Below are 23,655 nucleotides of genomic sequence, written 5' to 3'. Positions count from 1 at the left end.
ACAATTTGCTTTGGTTTACTTTTTTTTTTCATAGGTCCTTGCTTGAAGGATTTAATAACTGGAGACGCCTTGTCTGTAATTTTCTGTACAAAATAGTCTACCGATTTTTGAATAGAATAGAACAGAATAGAAGAAATTTATTCAGAAAACGCTTCAATTTAGTTTTTACTTGAGACAGAATCAATTTATTATTAAGTCTCCACTCAGATTAATGTCAAGATACCAACATTCACCTAAGGATCTCGACGCTGGTCTTTCGTGGAAATGGAAACCCTTCCGAGAGAGCGCAACTAAACACTAAAGTACAAATTGTATAGTGCAAAAGTTTCTAGTAAATTTAATAAGGCTTTTTATAATTATTATTACCTAAACAGTCAGTAATCCGTAAACAAGATGAATCAAATTATATGGGAGCCGTTTATTCTAGTGATGGCACAGGAGTTTACCCAATATTTATAATTTTAACATGTTTAAAATGTGTTTTTTAAACTTGTTAAAATTTACTAATGTATGACAGATTTACAGATGTAGCCATGTCAGATTAACGTCAGTCCATACAATACGTATGACAATTGGCTCAAGTTTTCGACAAATGGGTAAGCACAATCAATCGTCCTTGAACCTTTCGAGACAAACGCCACTTCAAACTTACATTTTGACATTTTGATGTCACTCTTATCATTTACCCGTGCGACTCGTTCGCACCAATATATGAAAAACAATAGAAATAATCAAATTAAATTACTAAAATATCAAAATATACGTTCAAATTGGCCTCACGATTCTTGATTCCATTTACAAACCTACTTCTACTGACGCCGCCGCCGCGTAGGCGTTCAGGCCGATTAGTGCAGCGGCGCACGCTGAATCAAGAGCACATATTCTGACCGGTATAACAGGTTATGAATTTAATCTGAATTAGTTTTGGATAGAATCTGTCTGTTTCAAAAGCAACATTTCCTTTATGGAAGGTTGAAGCAAGTAACGAAATCTCCAGATACCAAAAAGTGTCTGTCAAAAACCATAAATACTCAGAAACCATAAATAGGTGGCGCTACAATACCTAGAATACTTGAGAAAAAAATCTAATCATAGACAGCGTACTTCACTCCGTAAATAACGCCTAGGTTCTTAGCTACTCTAGCGCTACTCTGCACAGATTTGGAACTATTATTTATAGCTGACACCTGGACACTTTTGCAACAATTCTGCCTAAGGAATTTCTATTCCTTGCCTCTACCTTCCATAATCTCCTTAATCAGAAACGTCAATTCTGACACTGACATTTTATATCTATAACAAAACCAGATCAAATTGAGAACCTGTTATTACAATCAGAAAACCATATAAAGATAAAAGATACATAAATGCGACGATCACAAAACATGTACGAACATGTACAGACAAAAAGAGCAAGAATAGAAAAAATCATACATGTACGAAATGGACCAAACTCAGCATAATCTAGCATTACTTATAAAGCCAAATAATATAATATAATAACAAATTATTAAGACGGAATCGGCCTCCCGTTCGGAAAGTATTCATTTACGGATAGTTTTTGTTTTGCCTTTGTCTGCCTCTGCCGGGTTGTTTGTAGAGGGCTACAGATTTAAGTATACGGGTTGTTTTAATAGTTTTTTTACTAAACAAACCCGTACACGGTGCACACATTTTAAAATGGTCCGATCCACTCGTATTTTAATTTTATATGCCTGTTGGCTTTGTTTTGTTTCGCAGTAAAAATATTGCTACGGTACACCATTAAAATATGGCATATATGTGTTAATAATCCTCTCTCCTTCTTACCATCCTGTCACCCCCTGCTGGAGTGTAGGGCTTGAACTATTTTCTTCCTCTGACTCCGGTCCTGGGCAGCTCGGGTAACCTCCTCCAACCCTATCTCCAATACACCTAACTCTTGCTCCACGGAACGGGGCCAAGTAAATTTAGGGCGACCATGTTTCCGTTTTCCGGGCATCTTCTAGGTCAGGCCCATTTTGAATAGGTGGGTGTCAGGCTTCCTGAGGATATGCCCAATCCAATGCCATTTGCGCGCTTGGATCTCCTTGTGTACGGGTGCTTGTCCGGTTATTCTTAATTAATCGCTCCAAAAGGGAATAAAATAAGCGTCTATTCCCTCTTACTTTTGTACCATAGGTTTTTTTTTTCGTTGTGTATAATCTCCACACACAACGGAAAAAAAATGTCTGGAATTTAATATTGTGAAAACCTTAGTAACTTGGTGAATGTACAGATTGCTGCTTACAAGGTCGAGAATAAAACAAAGATGTCTACAGAATTATCTTATTTGAAAAAACATTATTATTAAGATTAGTATTTGGTCTCAAGAGAGTTTGGTCGTATGTACATTAAAAAGTTTATAAGTTAAGGTGACATTCGGTATTAAGGTGATGTTCGGGTATCAACTGCAGCTGCATTAGTGTCAGGCCTGAGTGGACGCTCGAAGCGGAGCGTTCGGCGGGGCGTGCAGCGTGGCGTCGGGCTCACAAGTGATGTGAGCAGCGTGCACTATGGCCGCTCCTATACGTTTGCATTTGTTTAACATGCACGCCGCACGCTGCACCCCACTGCACGCTCAACACGAGCGTCCACTCAGGCCTTACACTTACTGTTGTAGTGTCGTTATTGCCGGCACTGTATCTGACAATTTGACAATTTCTTTGATAAATTGAGTGACGGAATGAACGTCATAATCGCGGTCGTAATAAGGCGACGAATCTCACTCGTTTTATCTCTCGCCCTCGTCAAGGCCACAGCCACAAAAGTAATGTCGCAATAGATTGGAAACGATTTTACCTCAAAAATTCCAAAATAGATTGTCAAAGACGCAAGAAGAAATATTTTTAATACATCAAAACATTTACATCAACATTTTAGGTATGACGGCGTGACTAACGGCAACTTGTACAATTTGTCACAAGGTAAGCTTCAATTTTGGAACGCGTATAACATATCTTGAATTAAAATAAATCATTGCAGCCAGCGAGTAGCTACTTCCGAGCCTCGGCAATAATGTAACATGTTTTGTGTTAATGCCTTTACATCAATAAAGGACAAAGGATTGTGAATATTCCAACTAAAGAAAAGACGCTTTCCAAATAGATTTTCGTTCATTGACCCGCCCGTTGCTTGTTGCTATCTTTAATGTACGCGCATAGTTATAATATTGCTGTCAAACTTGCACTGACAACCGCCATCATGGGCAGGACAGCAAAATAATTATGCTATGGAGTGTGGAATCAAAAGGAGTGAAATCTCTTATTATGGTAGAACTGTTGCAAAAGTGTCCAGCTATCAGCTATAAATAATAATTCCAAATCTTTCCAAAGTAGCGTTAGAGTAGCTAAGAACCTTGGCGTTATTGACAGAGTGAAGTGCGCTGTCTATGATTTGATTTTTTGTTTGTGAACAATGTTTGTCTGCTTGTAGTGACACTATCTCGGGGCCAAAAAAAACTTGTCAAGCTTTAACAGGTTATTTGTCTTTTATAAACATGCGTTATTTCACGCCGTAAAAGTAAAAAAAGGAGGGAGGACTGTATTCCTGTTACAGCGCGGCTTACGTGGGCGATGACTCGCGAATGCGACGCGGCGCGGCGCGTCGGCCCAACGGCATTCGGAGATCGCCCACGTAGGACACTTCCATAGGTATCAACGGATTGAATTCACCCGCGCCGCTTCGCGTTCGTGAGTTATTCGCTCAGGTAAGACACTGCCTTAAATATTTTAGACATGCTGGAGAATATCCACCTTTTTGAGACACAATGGGCATCCGTACCTAAATATATAGGCTAGCCGGCAGGAAACGTATTCAAAATACGTTTCTTCATTGTATGCTTTACAAATACATATTATGTATATAAGATGTTTATTTAGTCACCTGCAATAATTTACGAGGTGAATATATAGGTCATACTGAGCAACTTTTACTATGGGAACAACCCCGAAATCACGAAAAAATATGTACTCTCCGATAGAAACTATAAAGGTCAGACAGCCAAAGTGTATGAAACTGCCAATTTTTTCGCGTTTTCGGGGTTGGTCTCATAGTAAAAGTTGCTCAGTATAACCTATATACTCCGTAAATTATTGCAGCTGACGAAATAAACACCTGTATATCTGGGAACATGCCTAGATATAAATATATTTTATAGCCAGCCGGGTCAAGTGAATAATTGACTTGGGTCAGACACCTGCGCAGCCTCAATCAAAACGTAAAAGACGTAACTGCCACCCTTTTCTTATAATTAAAGGTCTTTTTTGTATTGAAGGATGCTCTTCTCCTTTTTGAGTGGCAAATGTACGTGTCAATAGGCTGAGTTTCGCAAACTTCTCGAATAAAAAGAAATTCGGTGTATTTTAATGAGTTTGTAACACTGGGAAGAGATACGACAATGACAAGCGACAGCAGATTTGTTAGACCTGTACCCCAAAAGCATAAAATTGTTGTAGTAATTCACCGAATCGCATTTCACCTTGAATGAAAAAGATATCACTGGATTTTTTTACTTGACGCACTTGTTCCCGTAGCCTTTGACATTAGTATAATTAATTTGTAGTATTTAATTTTTCGTGTAGTATGTTACCGAAGAGGCATTTCGCCGCGATCGACGTTTGTTTGGGACTCTATTTAACTTGATACGTTAATTTGATGCTTGCACTAAAATTAAGTGTTTTTTTTAAACACGTTTTGTACTTGTAGGATTAAGCCTCAAGTGCTATCAAACTCATTAAAATTTTATCTATGTGACGTTGACGTTGCGTTGAATCACGTCGCCAATACATATCGAGGTGAAATGCGACTAAAGTAATAAACGATTGAGTCACAACGCGATGTTTAAATGTACGGTCGAGGTGAAATGCGACTAAAACTTATAACCACTAGAAAAAAAAACTATTGAGACACAATGCGAAAATTAGATCGATCGATCGAGGTGAAATGCGATTCGGTGAATTACTACAACAATTTTATGCTTTTGGGGTACAGGTCTAACAAATCCGACAGCAAAATAAAATCAAAATTTCTACAAATCTTTGGACAAAGTATTTACACTTAGAAGCAAAACTGTTCCAATAGTAGCATATTAGGAGACTGTGGAGAGGTTGATGTCGATCAAGGGGAGGGGTACATGGTTAATACATAACAGTTTTTTTTCCTATTTGGAGTTTTCATAGGAGAAACTAGAAATATTGGAAAAAATAATAATGTGTTTTTTTCTACTTTTCGATTCGAAATTACAAAATAACCGTAAATGTCAAGTACATCATATGTTAGGCCGATTTGTAGAAAATTTCAAGGAGTACTGTCATGTATTAACCATGTGCCCCTCCCCTTGATCGACATCAACCTCTCCACATTCAACGAATATGCTACTATTGGAACAGTTTTGCTTCTAAGTGTAAATAAAGCTTATTGTTTGGGTTATTTGTGAATTACAGATGAAAAACGAATTTCAAAACATTTGATTTTAATGATGATATTTGACGACCGGTCTGGCCTAGTGGGTAGTGACCCTGCCTATGAAGCCTATGGTCCCAGGTTCAAATCCTGGTAAGGGTATTTATTCGTGTGATGAGGATGAGCAAGTTTGTTCCTGAGTCATGGATGTTTTCTATGTATTTAAGTATTTATGAATATGTATATTATATATATATATTGTTGTCTAAATACCCGCAACACAAGCCTTATTGAGCTTACTGAGGGACTTAGTCAATTTGTGTAATAGTGTCCTATAATATTACAACATATCCTACTCAGGACCGAGAAGTGGCGCTGTCTTGTGTCGGAGGCCAAGTCTCATTTTGGGTCGCTGAGCCAACGGAGTAAGTAGTAAGTATCCTACTATTATATAACACCACTTATATGGATGATACGTGATTTTAATTACCTATTATTCTATTTGTCATTGTTGTTTACAGATTTATTTTATAAGAGAGTGCCTTAGAAATAAGTACTTAGACAAAAAAATGTTGCTACGCCCTAGTAGGGTCCATGATTGTACTCTATTTAAAGAACATCTGTAATACCATGGTTGCAACGAATAAATGAAAAAATGAAATGAAAATATTGTAACATATCTACAGGTACCCGTTAAATTTCCCAAAGCAGGAGCACTGAACGAGCCCGCCATTGCTAATTTTAGCTTAGCCTTTAGGGGGATTGTGTATAATCTCTACGCTCAGAAGGGTCACCGCTCGCGACAGGTAGGCATTATACTCGTATGCATGCAAGGTTCCTATCCAAGGATACTGTTTAACCTTGTGTATAGTCAACCGTGACATGGTTATATGGCCAATAATTAATTGACGATGTCATTGGCAAGCTGTCTGGTTTCCAGTTGTATTCAAAACGCATTATTAAATGATAAATTATTAGCCACCGTATTGGTACTCAGAATGTCTAACAATACAGCATAGGTACATCAAATGCTATACTATCTACCATTGTTTATTTATAGAATTATTAAAATGCCAAAGTCAAGTCAATGCGGCTAAATCCGTCTGTGGTAAATTCCGTACAAGAGCGCATTTTTCAAACAACAATACACTGTACTGTACACTTGATAGTGTCAAAAATAAAATAAACGTTCCTAATTTGATAATTAGGAACGTTTATTTTTTTTTTCCATGACGCACCAAGATATTAAAAAAAATGTTTAGGTAGGTAGTTGGCAGTTGTGGATTGTCAGGTATTTTTTGTGGTAGTTGTGCCACCGCAAGAAGTGGCAAAAAAAGGAAGTGAAATAAATTTTTTTTTTCATATTAAGATGAAAGACGAAGGTCTGTAAAAATTTGGATTATTAACCCCATTCTATCCTCCTCAATTCTGAATTTATTTGCTTCCACTCGCATGCTTAGTTAAGGTAATATAAAAGTTTAAAAATCACCTTGATTTTTTTACATTATTGTAAATAACTCTGAAACAAAAGAAAATCGAAGGCGCCACCTTAAAGCAGGGATCGGAACCGGTTTTTTGGAAAAACTTTGAAATAAACATATATTTCGGTTTATTTTATACTCCAAATATAGGACTCGGTTGTGTTTTTAGATAACGATTTCGTATTATTAGATTGCCCAATTAGAAATGAAATAATTAACAAAGAACGAAAAAATACCGTTTTCGTTCCCACACAAAAAATACCGGTTTCCGATCCTTGCCGTAAAGTATATCCAAATCCCTCGAGGGGGCCACTCTTGTTAGCTTATCCTGCTAGACCCTTTAAAATTGGAATAAATACTGCCTTGGGTGAGACTTGAACTCACGGCCTCTAGATGGACACTCCAGCGCTCTGCCAACTGAGCCACCAAGACCTTACCATAGCTAGCGATGATGGTGATAGGCAGTTTTTTTTTTTTCACTTTTAAATTTATACTAAGCTGTACACTATTGTCTACTTGACGGATAAGTAGCGATAGCTTTTAGATCCAGCAGTCAAATGCTCTGTAGCTGCGTTGAAAATAAATAATAATGTATTAATTGCATAGCAGGAATACAACATTAAGAGTATTCTCTTAGTGTTGTATTCCTGCCGGTGAGTAAGGTTGCCAGAGCTCAACGAGGGTGCGGAGTTTTAGGGTCGGCAACGCGCATGTAACTCCTCTGGGGTTTCAGGTGTCATAGCCATAGTCATTCAGGCCATAGGCTACGGAGACTGCTTACCACCAGGCAGGCTGTATGCTTGTTTGTCACCGACGTAGTATATAAAAAAAAAACATACGTCCGTATCTATTCTGTTCGTACGTTCGTACATTTTTTTTTACTGCTGCATATTTTTGATAATTTTCACAAAAGTGAGATATTTTAAAGATGCTTATTTTTTAGTTACATGATTATAATTATAATTTTTACGTATTTGTGTTTAAAAACAATATCCTAAAAATATTTGTAAATGTATTTAGTGCCACCCTGTATATTTTAGTTTATGTGTAATTTTTTATGGCATTAGTCCTTGATTAAACGTGTAAAAATCAATATAACAACCACAATAATTTTACATTCAACCCCTCTTAAAAGTTGACTTTATGCTTCGAGGTATCTATCTCGCAAAGCAACAGAACGAATGAATGAATGAAAGAAAGAAAATAATGAACTAATGAATGAATGATTGTATTTTTGCTATGCTGTATCTACAGGTAGTACTCGTAAATAAGTAATCTTTACCGCCAAGTGTCAGTAAAATTCGATTGAAGTTTCCATCAATATTCAGTCGGAATAAATAATTTGCGAAGTTGTAACGAAGTGAGGCGACGTAATTGGCTGTTAGTTACGCCAAGAAACGTGATTATGCAATCGAGGAACTTTCCAAGTTTCACGATTATGAGACTCGTTACTCGATTCGACACTTGGGATTATATTTCGTGGAGATGGCTTGGAAATAATAGGTATTAATTCGTTCTTATTCACAGCTCATTTTGTCGTTACAATTTATAAGTTAACCATAGTTACACGCACTGTCCGTCAGATCTGTCTGAAAGTCTGGCGGACACATCTGTCAATGTATGGCGAGAAATAGACTCAGATTTGTCTGCCGGATGTCTGTCCACTGTCCATGCTCAAGAGTAAGGCTCTGCCCTATGCTGCGTGGAACTGCATCGCCTGCGTCCATATGATTAGCCTAACGGATCGGACATGGGGCAAACAGATCCAAGAGCTGACTTCGGTGTGTGCGTAGTAACGGATGTGTCCAACGGATATCGCACCTCAGTTGCGCTCTAATGCTCCGGCACGGCAGTGCGCACGCGCTCCTTTAAAATGGAGTGACAACAAAGTGTTTAAGACAAGTTTTAGAGAGCTTTATAGGTCTTTGCCATGTTTATGGAAGCTCAAGGACAAGAAATTGTATCTGAACAAGGATCTTAAACAAAAAGCTAACGATCAATTGGTCGAAAAATGTAAATTCATCGACCAAATTGAACGTTAGCTTGTTTCCTTTCTTCGAGACATAAAACCGCCACATATCACAGCTAGTTTTTGTTTCGAAAGAGAGATTGTTGTAGGCAACCGTTACTAGTTAAATCCGGATCACGACTGATGTTAGTCGCCGTGTGTGGCGTAGTCGCGGATCAGAACTGAGACATGACCGGCGGACAAATCTTTGCGTATAGCTAGCTATACTTGTTTTGACCTCAAATTGTAAGATTCAGAGAGATGAAAATCTATAGTTTTTGTATCATTATTTTTGTATATGGGTAATTTCTTGACACGGGTGATTTTTTTTTGTCTTCCATTGACCACGAACACTTTAAAGGTTCAAAATGTTTAAATTTATTATACGTGATATAAGAGGGTTGGACGACTCGGACGACCTGTTCCATAGAAGATAAAAAAATATACGTGTGAAAAAAAAACTACTTATTGCTAATTAGAAAATTATACCGAATATGCCCTTAAACGGATCACCACTAGGCCAAAAACTTGTGACAAAGAAAAATTTATAGAAACTTAAGGCCAGCCCTAAATACGGTTTACCAATCACGTTGAAGGTATTTAACGAGTTACTCCATAAAAGTTTGATTTACTTTAGAAACTTCCCGAAGATAAAATAAGCTTTCCAAGATTGTTGTTGTAATAAATACAACTTTGGGTTTATCTTCAAATATGTTTAAATATTTATGGAATAACCCATAAATTTGACTACATTTTTCGCTTTTATACGATTTTAAACTAACATGATAATTTGCAAGGTTATTGTTAGTCATAGTCAGTTACTCCGAGTTGATACAACTATGCCGAAATAGTTATATAGATCTCACAAAATCAAATGTTTAATCGCCGCTAGCCCTTTTCCCAACACTTGGAGTCGGTACGCATGTATTTTTCCTCCATACCTCTCTTTCGTTGGTCATCTTATCATTCAATAGCTTTCTTGTCATATCATCTCTCACAACGTCCATCCACCTTTTCCGTTGAGCATACCCCTCCACATTCATTCCTGATTCCTTTTGCTTTATACGACTTTCATTCCTTCGCATCACATACCGGCTAGGCTATTTGATCATAGTTTTTCTGTTCCTAAATCAAATAGCGATCCTAAGGGGGAATGCAGCCAGCCTTATGGGAACCCTTCTGCAGGGATCGACCCTGGGTGATCTAGCTTAATATAAACAGTTTGAGCTAGGTCACCCATGTTATGTTTTTTTTTTGTTTTAATTTTAGTTTTGTAGGTAGTTTTAATTTTAGGTTACATTTTATTCTAAGTTTGTTATTATTTAAGTCTGTTTTTGGTTTTAATAAATCTGTATAATAAATGTTATTGGTTAGTTGATATCATAGTATTATAACGTGTACTTAATATATTCCGTTTTTATTTTTTATATTATTTTATTTTTATTTTTTCTATTGTTCCACTAACATCGCTATGGATCAACTTGGGCTAAAATAAATTATTTATTTATATCTTTATATATTAGATTCTTTACCAAATTGTAAATATACATATAATATACATTTAATATCAATTATACTATATCTTAATTAACCTAAAAATTAAGATGTTATAAAAAAGATATAATACTTCTTTACATCATCTTAATTTTTAGGTTAATTTTAAAATACAAAGCCGAAAGGAACCAGAAAGCAATCATCCCGCAGCGCTCATTTTCTAAAAATGGCGCCAAATGAAAATTAAATTTTCTTCGTTCCTCCTTAATCATTGTCTGGCCATTAGCGCAAGTCATTTATATAATTGAGAAGGATTACTTTTTCAAGAGACTAGACATTTGTGCAGTTTTTATTTCTTGCTATATTTAGGTGAGCTAATGTTTTAATGTTATTCAGAGTGGACGCGAATAACTCAGTTGGCAATTTCTATGGGTACTAATTAGGATTGACAAAAAAATAATAAGTATTTCTTCAATAGAAAAATAGCATTAGCAAGCTCATTTAACTCTTAAAATGCTTTACTAGGGCCTATTTTAGCTATACTGGCTATTGAATAGATTTTTAAAAATGTTATTACATGTATTTATCGCAATTATTTGTAAATAAATTAATGTCAAAGTCAAGTATCTATTTTTTTTTTATCTTAAGACATTATTTGTAAATGTCAGTCAAATCTAATTCGTTGATTGGTTGTTTCTATCATTTATTTCGACTTTGAAGTTTATTAGAAAAGACAAAATTTAATAAAAGACTTATGAAATAATTTTATATAATTTAAGAACACGTCGTGTTTTTTTATACCACGTCGGTGGCAAACAAGCATACGGCCCGCCTGATGGTAAGCAGTCACCCTATGAACGCCTGCAACTCCAGAGGTGTTGCATGCGCGTTGCCACCCCTTTAAAAACCTGTACACTCCTTTTTTGAAGAACCCTCGGGATAACTGGCAGGGAGCTCATTCCACAGCTGGAGCGTCCGCGGGAGAAAATTCCTCTTAAACCGCACAGTGGCCGACCATTTAGGGTATGAAGATGAACACCCCGTCGACGGTGCGGTGATAGAAAGTGGCCGTTGGCATCATGTCAAACAATGTTTCAGAGCACAGCCCATTGTACAAGCGGTAGAACACACAGGGAGGCTGTCTCTCCTTAGGCTTGAAGGTTCAATGCCGCTTGTGAGTTTGGGATCGTCGACAATTCGTACAGCGCGCATTTGGACTGAGTCGAAGGGTCCAAGCTGGCATCCAGGTGCTCCTGCCCAAAGGTAACAGCAGTATTTCATGTGGGGTCTGACTTGCGATGTATATAGTAGCAGTCTTTGCCTCGGAGTAAAGTATCGCCTCGCTTTATTGAGCACACCGGCACATGTGAGTTATTTGTTAATTAATTAATGTGGATCAGATCACTTTGTCTCATCTCGTACATATCAATGATCCACTGAAGCCCTATTTCCAATACATACACAAGATCATAATTGGCATGCAGCATGACTGCCAATCAATTTGATTTCTAATTACATACCTATCAGACGGTTGAGGCTCAAATGAATTCTGAGAATTGTTGTATTACAATATAATTAGCCTCTTAGGTCAACTTAGCTAACTAGGTCATTTATTGCATATATAGGTAGGTAGGTTATAGGTGGGCATTTATTGGGGCAATGGGCAGATGCTTGTGGGAGAGTAGTCATGACCCTCGCTCCGGGTCGCTACTGAAGCAGAGGTTGTCCAACACCGTTCAACTTGGCGAGCGTGATGGGCTCTTTTGCGTCGGGATGGGCGCGGGGGGTGTTTGGCATATTTTGTGTGTGTTAATAGTATATTTTAGGTTATAATGTGTTTTTCTACTCGTGGACTGTAATGGTTGAATTAAGAGTTTGTATACCAAACTATAATTGCGTACTTTCCATGTACGGGCTCCCAACTTAACTATAATTTTCGTTTCGATACGCTGTATATAAAATGAAATTTTTGCCACAAACTTTTTGTGTTCCCGTTTGCCTGGTGACAAAGGCCTCTTCCATTCTAACCTTTCTGTGGTCTCTACTCTCCCTGTGTTATGAAAAATCATTAGAGTCACGTAAACCCCTGTACACAAAACATCTAATATTAACTTTGCCTTGCCTTTTCATGAAGTAGCTATACATGTAAAATTTAACATAGGTCAATATACAAAATTTAATAGCATTAGATATCAAGGAGAAATATACGCAAAACCATTCTAAACAGCCTTACTTTCCAAAAGTGTATTTGGAATGGCACCCAGATTATATAATAAACTCCCAAAATGTATCTTAGATTGTAATAATCGAAAACATTTTAAGGAAATTTTGTACGACTTTTTATCAAAAAAATCCTACTACTACATTCAAGAGTACTGTGACACATTTTAACATCATCGTGTAACATTAATTATGAAACCGCTTTTGTTAACTTATATGTAAACGTATTGTGTTACATGACTTATGTATTAAGTAGGAGTAAGTACCTAGTTAATAAGTTTGACTGTTTGTACGCCTAATAGCAAGACCATGGTGATTCTAAATTAATATGTTCCAACATTGTATCTACGCGTGTTTTACAGACAAATGAATAGGGTTGTTTCCATCTACAAATCTTAGGGCAGAATAGTATCCCAATATTCTTATGGATTATAAGAACATGTTAAACTATATTTAGTGGACCTCTAATAAGCATATTTTTGTAAATATTGAATTTAAAATATCTTTTAACACACGTCACGTGATAACGTGACACCGGCGGTAGACCTCGGCGGACTTTCTCTGATCAAATCGGAGAAATTCTGAAGAAAGGCCAGGTCAAGTGCACCCTAAACCGGCGAGCGTGTATGAGGAATGTCATGAAAGTGATGGAAGTGAAAGAGGTATGTCAGGATAAGATCAGCAGCAAATTGAAATCCGTGGTCTCTGATGCTTACCCTACCGGGAAACAGGCATGATTATATGTATATAAATAAATAAAATATTATACGACATTATTACACAAATTGACTAAGTCCCTTGTGTTGAGGGTACTTAGACAACGATATGTATAATATATAAATATTTATAAATACTTAAATACATAGAAAACACCCATGACTCAGGAACAAATATCCATGCTCATCACACGAATAAATGCCCTTACCAGGATTTGAACCCGGGACCATCAGCTTCGTAGGCAGGGTCACTACCCACTAGGCCAAACCGGTCGTATATGTATTTTTTTCTCATGATGTTGGATGAAATACAAAATATCATAGACGTACTGCAGTTCCTATCGTCCCGTCACAGTTTATCCCGTATACTCAAACTTCAAGTTAAACCCCGATATCGAGTAACCGTCTTGCACAAGATTCGATAAACTTCGGTAAAGTTCGGTAGCTTCGGTAAACTCCCACGAGTCAAATCCAACTTCATAACTGAAATACGATCAAGATGAATTCATAGGCCAATGTTAGCTTAGCGATCATCGAGTTGTTTAATCGGCAAAGTTTTGCGTATTTTTGATTTAGAACACATATCAAAATTCAGATTGCGATAATTGGAATAAAAAAGAATAAGTAAAAGAATCTTCCGCACCGCTCGCCGTCGGCAGGGGTTCATCCTCACACCCTAGAACCTAAATGGTCGCGCACTGTGCGGTTTAAGAGGAACTTCCTCCCGCGCACGCTCCGGTTGTGGTATGAGCTACATGCTGAGGTTCTCCCGAGGGTCTACAGTATGAGGTTCTTAAAAAAAGGAGTGTACAGATTTTTAAAGGGTCGGCAACGCGCATGTAACACCTCTGGAGTTACAGGCGTCCATAGGCTAGGGTGACTGCTTACCATCAGACGGGCCGTAAGAATGGCATTGTATTTTTGCATTAAAACAAGTTAAAGCTTAAAGTTAATTACTTTCAAATTAAAAATTAACAATGTTTATGTAGTTAATAAGCCATAATATTTCCTATTTTATATATAGTTTTTTTTTTGTCTGGGAGCGGAGTCTCTCTTCTGTGACACAGGTTTTTCTCTAGCTCAGTAGTCAGGAATACTAACAATTATTATGTGCTTGCTTTATTCCAATAAAACATATTTTATTTTATTTTTTATTCTATAGGGTTGTTTCCAATTTTTTGAAACGCTTGTATTACGTTCTATATTAACAAAAAGTTGCCCTAAAATCCAACTTTTATACTAAAAACGGCTTTAAACTTTAAATATGTTAAATTAGCAAAATATATTTTGACACATGCTTTCGCGCCAAAACGCTCTTTGAAAATTGTGTGACGTCACAGTTTACGGTTTGACACATAACTACATACACACGTAGAAGATACGAGCTGTCAACTGATATTTTTCATTTGTTATTTATAGCCTAACTGTCAACAGTGTCAATCCGAGAGTTGTGACGTCATCAGAATCTTCAATGACGTTTCGAGTTCGGTCACGTGACGTGTACCAAAAGATATTTTAAATTCAATATTTACATATATATGGTCATTACAGGTCCCCTAAAAGTAGTTTAACATGTTCTTATAATCCAAAAGAATTTATTGGGATACAATTCTGCCCTAAGATTTGTAGATGGAAACAACCCTATTGTCAGAGTATGTGGCGGGTTTTGGAGATGAATAATCTGTTTTTTCGCTTTTAATTAGCACTCACATAATACAGCAATTATATCCACCTGTATATTGAAGGATAATAATCACAGTATACTCGTAATATCAATGACAGGGGAGTAGGTGGTTAATATATTTTTTTTAATTTTCGTGTTCTATAAAATATGCAAGAAATTGTTTTACGGGTCTAAAGGCCAGTTGCACCAAACCATCTGTTCCGTTAAAGCATTCCATAAATTTCATTTTATGGGAAGTTCCATACAAGGCTGGGAACCGGTTTTTTTCTTCATACAAAAAATACCGGTATTATTACGTTCTTTTTCGTTTTTTGGTTTATTATTTCATTTTTAATGGGACTATCTAATAATGCGAAGTTGTTACCTAAATACATGATCCAGTCCTACGTAAAGAGTATAAAATAATTAAAAATATTGGGCTATTTCGGGATTTAAAAATAAACCGGTTCCGAGCCCTGGTTCCATAGTTCACTGGCGAGTGACGTTAATCCATCTGCTAAATGTGATTGATGCAACTGGCCTTAAGTCGCATGAATAATAGCGAAATCGCAAAAAAACAAGTAGTATTCATTTATTTTTTTCACATTCGAAGGTGGCGTCAGATTCTTGGTCGCAAAAAGACATAACAGTTAAAGAATTTTTCATCACACTTGCTCGAAAAAGATCTTATTTCATGCAGTTATACTGAAGGACAAAGGCATGTATTGTTCCTACGGGAGTTATGGATAGTGAAAAAAAAACATACGAACCAGTATAAATGAGCTTTACTTTTAAAATACTGATGTTTGTAATTTTTTTTTTTTAGATTATAAAATAATAAATTTGATTAATTTAATGGCCGTTTAAAATATTTTTACAGAATTTTCAATCGTGGCTGAATGCCTGATAGGTGTGTGCCTTCAATGCCTAATCTGTCAAAGAATGACAAAATAGCGGACGAATGATAGTATTTAAGAAATATTTCGCTTTAAATTTAGTTTTTACTTAGCAAGTATGACGAAAAACATTGTGTGTAACTCCGGGGGTGAAAATATTGCAAACTCAAGACTTTAACACATGCGCTGCCAACGTTTTCGTAGCGATACGCTCATAGCCGATCCCAGCGTTTTCCCACTTTGTAGAGGAAAGCGACTACGAATAGAACAGAGAACCCGCCGAACGGGTTCCCGGCACTCAATGTGTTAAACACTGCAGCCCGCGGCTGTCTTGCATCTAAAGACCTCGTTGCATAAAGTACTACAGTAATATTCTAGGGACCTCATACTATTGTCACGGTGTCAAGGTACAAAATGTTACTGAAATTAAATTCCTTGAACGTACCAACGTCTAATTGCGCAAGTGGTTTCAAAAGAAACAAGAAGAAATTGAACTCTCATGTCGTGTTTACCAAGTTAAAGTTTACGGAGGTGTTTCCAGCCCACTTTAATTAACAACAGCCACGTTACACGTAGGAACCTGATAGTATTCATAATTTTATTCAAACACGTGCTTACATTTGCATACAAAGCTAATTCTAAGATCGTTAAGATTTACTTTGAAACGGTGCCATTGCAGAAATGTTGATTGCGGGCGCGAGCTCATTTAGAACTGTTTCGAAGTTGAAGTTATGAATATATGAAGTTGGATTTAATTAATTTTACTGTCGTGTTGGATTTTTTGTTTATTAATTGGGGTATAATATGATACATATATGAATAATTTAGTATACTTAATTTAATGTTTGGTGTCAAACATAGTGCGGCGTCACGGCAGACCTCGAAGAAGGTGGCAGAACGATCTTGATATCTTTCGGAAAGATTGGCCTAATATTGCCATAGACCAACACGCATGGAAGAAAGAGAGGGAGGCCTTTTCCCAGCAGTGGGACACAGCAAGCTAGCAAATAATAATAATTTAATATGGATATCGAATATTTCACTTTCTGAATTTCCTCCCACTTCATCAAAATGATTGAATTCATTGGAAGTTTGATTGTAACTTCAATCACTGCTAGAGCCACTAGCACCAATCACTAATCCGGGGTTAACCGGTTAAACCTGGAGTTACCATGGTTACCAGTACAATTCAACACTGGCCTAATGGTTTAACTGCCCCGGGTTAGTGAGATGGTGAAAGTGGCCCTTATAAAAATAAAAACTACAATTCCAATGAATACAAAAGTGTGAGAGGAGAGGAAACAACAACTTCTGCACAAGCTACATACGTTCCATGGTGAGATGCTGGGTATCAACCTGCATTAAAATAACTCGATAATTAGACTACTTTGACTACTTCCGGTCGGATTCAACGGGCATCAGTAATGAACTTTAAAGGGCTGTCACAATAGACCAATGCCTGGTCGACGTGGCATTCAAAGGCCCACAACTACAATAATAATAATACTTCCGGTCATAGTCTGTCAGATTTCGTTCTAGAAGATATAACTGCGTGTATTCCAGTGCACTAGTGAGCTGGCTATCTAGAACTGAGATGCTGGTGGTGCTGAGATGATGGCTCAAAATTAGTGTTAATTAAAAATACTTAAAATTGATTTTTAATTTACGTCTCTCATATATATATTGACTACCATTCATTAAATATCGTCTAGAAATATTACTACCTTGTATTTTAACGCTATTTTGAGGCCGTAGAGACGAAACGGCTGAGAGTTTTTTGCAAGTTTGGTTATGATGTTTGTAAGAATATTATTTTTATTAATATCAAAGTATGCATGTAGCATGTTATATTTTAGGCATGTCATTGAATTTGTATATCTGCATTGGTGGATAAAACATAGTGACCTAAATGTATTTAAACGTACCACCTATATACACTTATGTTAATTCTGATAAGTTAAATCTGATTATGATGCTTACTGAGTAGAACTATGAGAAAAACCCACCTAGATCTATAGAACTATTAGGGATGCCACTAGAGCCCTCACAAAATTGTGAGATGCTAATATTTAATATTCTTGGTTCATGGACATGGCTCGGAATCTAGAACTACAAGATTTACCGAGAATATGCACAGCTGGAAATTTCCCTTCCAGGAATTATTTGCAATGAGTAAATAACCAGGAAAATTACCATTTTCCCAGTAACGTTCTTCGTAATTGTAAATGTATTTTTATTTATTAAGATTTCTCATCAAAAAAAAAATGATATTTAAAAAAAAAAAGTTTGATATTTTAGTTATATTTAGTTTAATAATCAGTATGCACTTAAGATATACAGTTAAGATAAGTCACTTGGTAAGGAAATATCCACACAAAGTGACCTGTTTTCATAGTGCTTGGGTATATTAATTAGGTTTACTCTCTGTAAACGTAAGTATAAATTGGGTGTAATTCATTCGCCAACCGTTTCACAGTTTGGCGAAGTTTTGTAACAGTTGTGTTTTTTGTTTATTAGCAATACAATAAAAAAGAGGTGTGGGCATTCTGTACCCCTAGTGTAAATTTAGTCGATAGCGAAACGTGACGTACGCGTTTGCGTTAAGTCTCATTTTGTATGGGTTTTTGAACAGCGCGCCAAGCGGGACGTTTTGGAAAGTCAAAAATCTCATACAAAATGACACTTAACGCAAACGCGTACGTCACGTTTCGCTGTCGAAAATATTTACACTAGGGGTACAGAATGTCATCTCGCTATGTGTAGGCACAGCACAGCGGATGTGATTCCAGATCTAGAGCAGCCCAACTGGGAAAGTACCTTCACCTTACAGAAAACCGCAGCCAAATAACACTAGACCTTACTCATAGTGTTGAGTTCCTGCCGGCGAGAAAGGTTGCCAGAGATCAACGAGGGTGCGTCGTGTTAGAGTCGGCAACGCACATGTAATTCATCTAGAGTTGAAGGCGTACATAGGGTACCGAGACTGATCAGGCGGGCCGTATGCTTGTTTGCCGCGGAAGTAGTATTAAAAAAAAGAACAACCAAAAACAAAAACGTTACTATCCGATTCGTATCGTATCTAGACCTAATATACGACGTAAGTAACTTAAAGTCCGAATCAGGCCGAATTTCTCAACAAATATATAACTTTAATAATGAATAGTGCTCAGCGAATTTAATGTTTTTGTTCAGTTTAATTTCGAACTAACAGAAAGTTCAGTCTATCAGAAACTTTTATTGAGATTTTATTTTTCATTTTGTAGGTAGGTACAAGTTGTTATTTGTGTATACTAATGGTCACCTAGCCTTGTTGGTAGTGACCTTGCCTACTAAGCAGGAGGTCCCGGGTGCAAGACTAAGTAAGGGCATATATTTGAATGTTTATCACGGTTATTTGGTCGTACCTTATATATATATATACTAAGCCTGAATATTGTCGTCTAGTACCCATAATACAAGACTTTTGAGCTTAGAACTATGGGATTTGGGGGCCGATTTTTGAATTTCAAGCGCTCGATTTCATCACTCGAAAATCTGTCCAACACGGCGAAATCCTATTTTGTTTTAATACGAGCCAAAGAAATTGGGAGTCTAGTGTCAGACCAAGCTAAGTTGGCAACGATTTTTATAGTCTAGCTTTTGCAAGTGTTAAGTAAACGTCGTCAATTTACCGTTTAAAATAACACAGTACGGGCTTATAATGGTCTGGCTCTAGTGGTATTGACCACTCGTTTTCAATTCTACTAGTAGAATTGAAATGCCTGATAGTGGAAGTAGTATGATATTTTTTTTTTTTAAGCTTGTCCCCAGCTTACACAGATCGACCTAGCCCAAACTAAGCAAAACTTGTGTCTAGTATGGGTACTAGACGACGATATACATACGTATATACATAGAAAATACCCATGGCTTACGAACAAATATCTGTGTTAATCACACAAATAAATTCCTTTACCGGGATTATAACCCGGGACCATCGGTTTCATAGGCAGGGTCACTACCCACTAGGCCAGACCGGTCATCAAATATTATTAAAACAGGACCACGAAATCGAGCGATCGAAATTCAAAAATTGGCCCTGAAGCTCAAAGTCCGCTGTTTAATTGTTTCTCCACCACTTTGCACGGCCTTTTTGATTGTCTAGTCAATTTGAACGTACTAGTCAACTCAAGCTATGTTCAACGTTGAATACAAAGTACAAATAATGAAGATACAGTTCTGCAAGTGAAGACTGTTTTATTGAAAATTTCCTCCTCTTAATAATATTCTATTCAGATGTCTTAAATATTAATGCGAAAAAGGAAATGTCTTCTTTTTTCCGCCTCTTTTGGCAACAACTTTTGAATTTTTTTTGTGCTAATAAACAATTTGAATACATTTATCTAATAGATCATTCCAAATTCAATGAGGTAACCTATTTTTAGTAGTAAGGTAGAAGTACTAGTGCTCGACGTTGCACTAGTCCTCGACATGGGCACTTTATGTCAAAGTGACAAGGATTAAGTTCGAATACAGAAAAATCTTCGTTGTTCAAATTTAACCTATATTTCCATGAAATAAAGTGCCCATGTCGGTGACTAGTGCAGCGTCGAGCACTAGTACTTCTACCTTAATATGTCTATTTTTCACTATTTTGAACTTGTTTAGTAGACTCACTATTATATTATTTGTTTTTTTTTTTCGTTATCGATATCGTGCGTCTCGCCCGTGCCAATACTTGTACTTACAAGTACGAGCGAAATGCACGATAACTGTACCTGATATCAGTATACGTTTGAATTGGCCTGTCAACTCTAGACAACTGGTTATAGAGTTGGAGTTCATTCGAAGTTTCAATTTCTTCTTAAGTAAGACAAAAGTTGAGGACTCGCGCGAAATCACGTTTTCGTATAAACGTAGTCCTCATTTTCCTCTCTGGATTTTAACATTATTGAAAATATTTGGGCACAATTTGTTGTATATCAACCACAGTTATGGCTTCGTTTGTTATTTTTCGATTTTTAATAATTATAAGAATTAGGTTAGGTTGAAAGAGTCCGTAAGTATGTATATCTGGGACAAGAGATTGTCGTGAGTAAGGAAAAACAGGACAATGAGATATCGCGACGGCAAAGACTAGCATGGGCAGCAAACTCCAACTTGAAATTCGCTTTTGAAATGAACCTCACAGCACTGCAAAAGGCTCGCATATTTGACCAGTGTGTCCTACCTGTACTTACTTACGGAGCGGAAACCTGGGTCTTTCACAGATCTTGCACAGATTACAAGTGACCAAAAGAGCGATGGAAAGAAGAATGCTAGGAATCTCACTTACGGACAGGAAAACAAACAAGTGGCTTCGAGAACACAGTAAAGTCACTGATGTAACCAGGCGAATGGCAGAACTGAAGTGGGAGTGGGCTGGGCATGTGGCCCGAAAAGACGCCTCGTGGTGCAAGAGGCTGGTAGAGTAGACCTTGGGGAGAGTCGCGCCCAGCTGGGAAGCCAAAAATGCGTTGGTATGACGATATGAAGAGAACAGCTGGATCGAAATGGGTACATAGAGCGCAAAACAGACCAGAATGGCAAAAATTGAAGGAGGTCTACATCTCAAAGATTGTAAAAGGGCTAAGAAGAAGAAGAAGATAAGAGTTAGGAGCATTTAAAAATTTCTATGAAATATGTTCTTCGCTCCTAGTTTTTACAATAATAAAAAAATCGAAAGAAGTAAAACGTAGCATAGCTATGCTATATAATAAACATCAAGTTATACAGAAATATTTTCTATAATGTCAATATACAGAGAAAAAAAATAGGGACTACGTTGATATGGAGAAACGGCTGTCCCCTTTGTACTTAAGATAAGCTAACACAAAAATGTAGTTTTAATGTTGAATTTTCGCAAGTTTCAGTCAAGAAAAAAATGACATGACTAGACTATACAGGGTAAAATTGTTGTTTGACCATACGCTGAGGGGTGAATATGTGGGTTATAATGAATAACTTTTACTATGGGGCTAACCCCGAAATCGCGAAAAAAATTAGCGGTTCCATAGAAAACTTTGACACATGATTCACCAAAATATATGCGACGGCAGTTTTTTTTTGCTATATCGGGATTGGCCCCTGATAAATTGTTCAGTATGACCTACACATTCATCTCTCAGCGTATGTTCAAACATAACAATTTCACCTTGTATATGCAAACTCCAACCAAAAGGTTAGCTTGATAGAAAAAAAACACGACAATCAGTCAGTTGAATTATAATTTAACTACAAGGTGCCCGTGAGCATTGCGAGAGATTTTAACGGTGCATTCCTCATAGAGTTTTTACTTGAAATAAAACAAATTAAAATATTAAAAAAAATATATATGTTCAGTCTAAATCGTAACGGTATACTTTCAGAGAAATTGAGATTGAGTTAAAAAGTAGTAAAAACCACATTTCCATTGTTAAATTCTTCCCGGGTATTTTCCATACTCATTTATTAAAATATACAAAAAGAAACACATTATTTTAACGTGTTTTATAAATAAAAAAACACGTAACCTTATTCACTTTTATTTTATGTAATATTTGTGGTTAATTTGTTTTTTTATTTTTTTTAATCTATTGTTGTTGCATATAAATTTAATCGTTAAAGTGTATTTTTTTTTTTTCTTGCTAGCTTTTTAAATCTACCAAAAATAACCAGAGATAGCCGTATTTTCGTTTTAGTTTTGTTTTGACATGTTTTAATTTTAGTTTTAAGTTTCTTTGTAAATTTGTAAATATTTTGTAAATATGTTCTATATGCTATGATTTGCATGCCTTCTGGCTGAATGCGCTGATACCAACATTGATTATGTCTGACAATAACATCTATTATGTACGTGCATTTTTAGCAAATAAAATTTTGAAGTTGAAGTTGAAGTTGAAGTTGAAAGTTCCTTAAAAAGTAGGAGTTTTGAAAGTTTTTTGTGTTTAGTAAAAAAGTTGTACTTTTTCAATGTTTTCGAATGGTATGCAATTATTGTAAAAATAAATACAAAATGACTATATTCTCACATTTCACAGTAATCCTTTTCAACCTATCTTAATAATAATAAAAAACCGTAACAAACTTACCCATTAATCAGGAAAACTTCCAAATCAGTTCATAATTAATTCATTAAAAACTAAACACTATCAACCAAAGTTCCAAAAACATACATTTGCAAAAAAATCGTATCGCACTAACGAAAAAAACCAACACCAACGAAAGAACAAAAGCACTTTTCGAAAATTTAAATTTAGAGTACGAAAGTAGGCAAGAGCGGCGTAGCGGGCGGGCGGAAAGACTCACGCTTGGCAACTGGCTACGCTCGTTACGGCGCTACGCCGCTACGGCGCAACAGGCTACGATGCTCGCTTCACTCGGCTAAAATGGACGATCGGATTTTGTTTTAGATTTTTAAGCCTTCTGATACTTCTCGGTAAAGGGTTTTCTGTTTTTTTTTTTGCGCTAGTGAAGAATTAGCGCAAATAAAACAGATAACCCTTTTTGTTACGAACTAATTAGTTCATTACTTTTGTAATATCGAATCGAACTAATTAGTCTAATTACTTTTGTATTTTTTTTATGATACAGGAGGCAAACGAGTAGACTGATCACCTGATGGTAAGCGATTACCGCCGCCCATGGACACCTGCAACACCAGAGGGGTTGTAAGTGCGTCGCCGGTCTTTAAGATGGGAGTACGCTCTTTTCTTGAAGGTTCGAAGGTCGTATCGGTCCGGAAATACCGCAGGCAACA

At 36.6% G+C, this 23,655-nt stretch overlaps 1 protein-coding gene and 1 non-coding gene across 2 annotated transcripts in view; both read right to left on the bottom strand.

Moving 5' to 3' along the window:
• LOC133520378 (muscarinic acetylcholine receptor gar-2) overlaps positions 1 to 23,334 on the bottom strand; it is a 40,376-nt gene extending 17,042 nt beyond the window's left edge. Inside the window, exon 1 of the mRNA XM_061854760.1 lies at positions 22,988 to 23,334. The gene's annotated coding sequence lies outside the window, so the exon portion shown is untranslated. The remainder of the gene's footprint in view (positions 1 to 22,987) is intronic.
• Trnad-guc (transfer RNA aspartic acid (anticodon GUC)) lies at positions 7,262 to 7,334 on the bottom strand. Its single transcript has one exon. It is a non-coding gene; the product is annotated as a tRNA-Asp (tRNA).
• Positions 23,335 to 23,655: the final 321 nt, after the last annotated feature.

Source organism: Cydia pomonella, chromosome 8 (assembly GCF_033807575.1).
Source record: "Cydia pomonella isolate Wapato2018A chromosome 8, ilCydPomo1, whole genome shotgun sequence".
Lineage (NCBI taxonomy): Eukaryota > Metazoa > Arthropoda > Insecta > Lepidoptera > Tortricidae > Cydia > Cydia pomonella.
The sequence above is the reverse complement of the archived record's forward strand: the minus strand, read 5'-3'. Positions and strand labels throughout refer to the sequence as shown.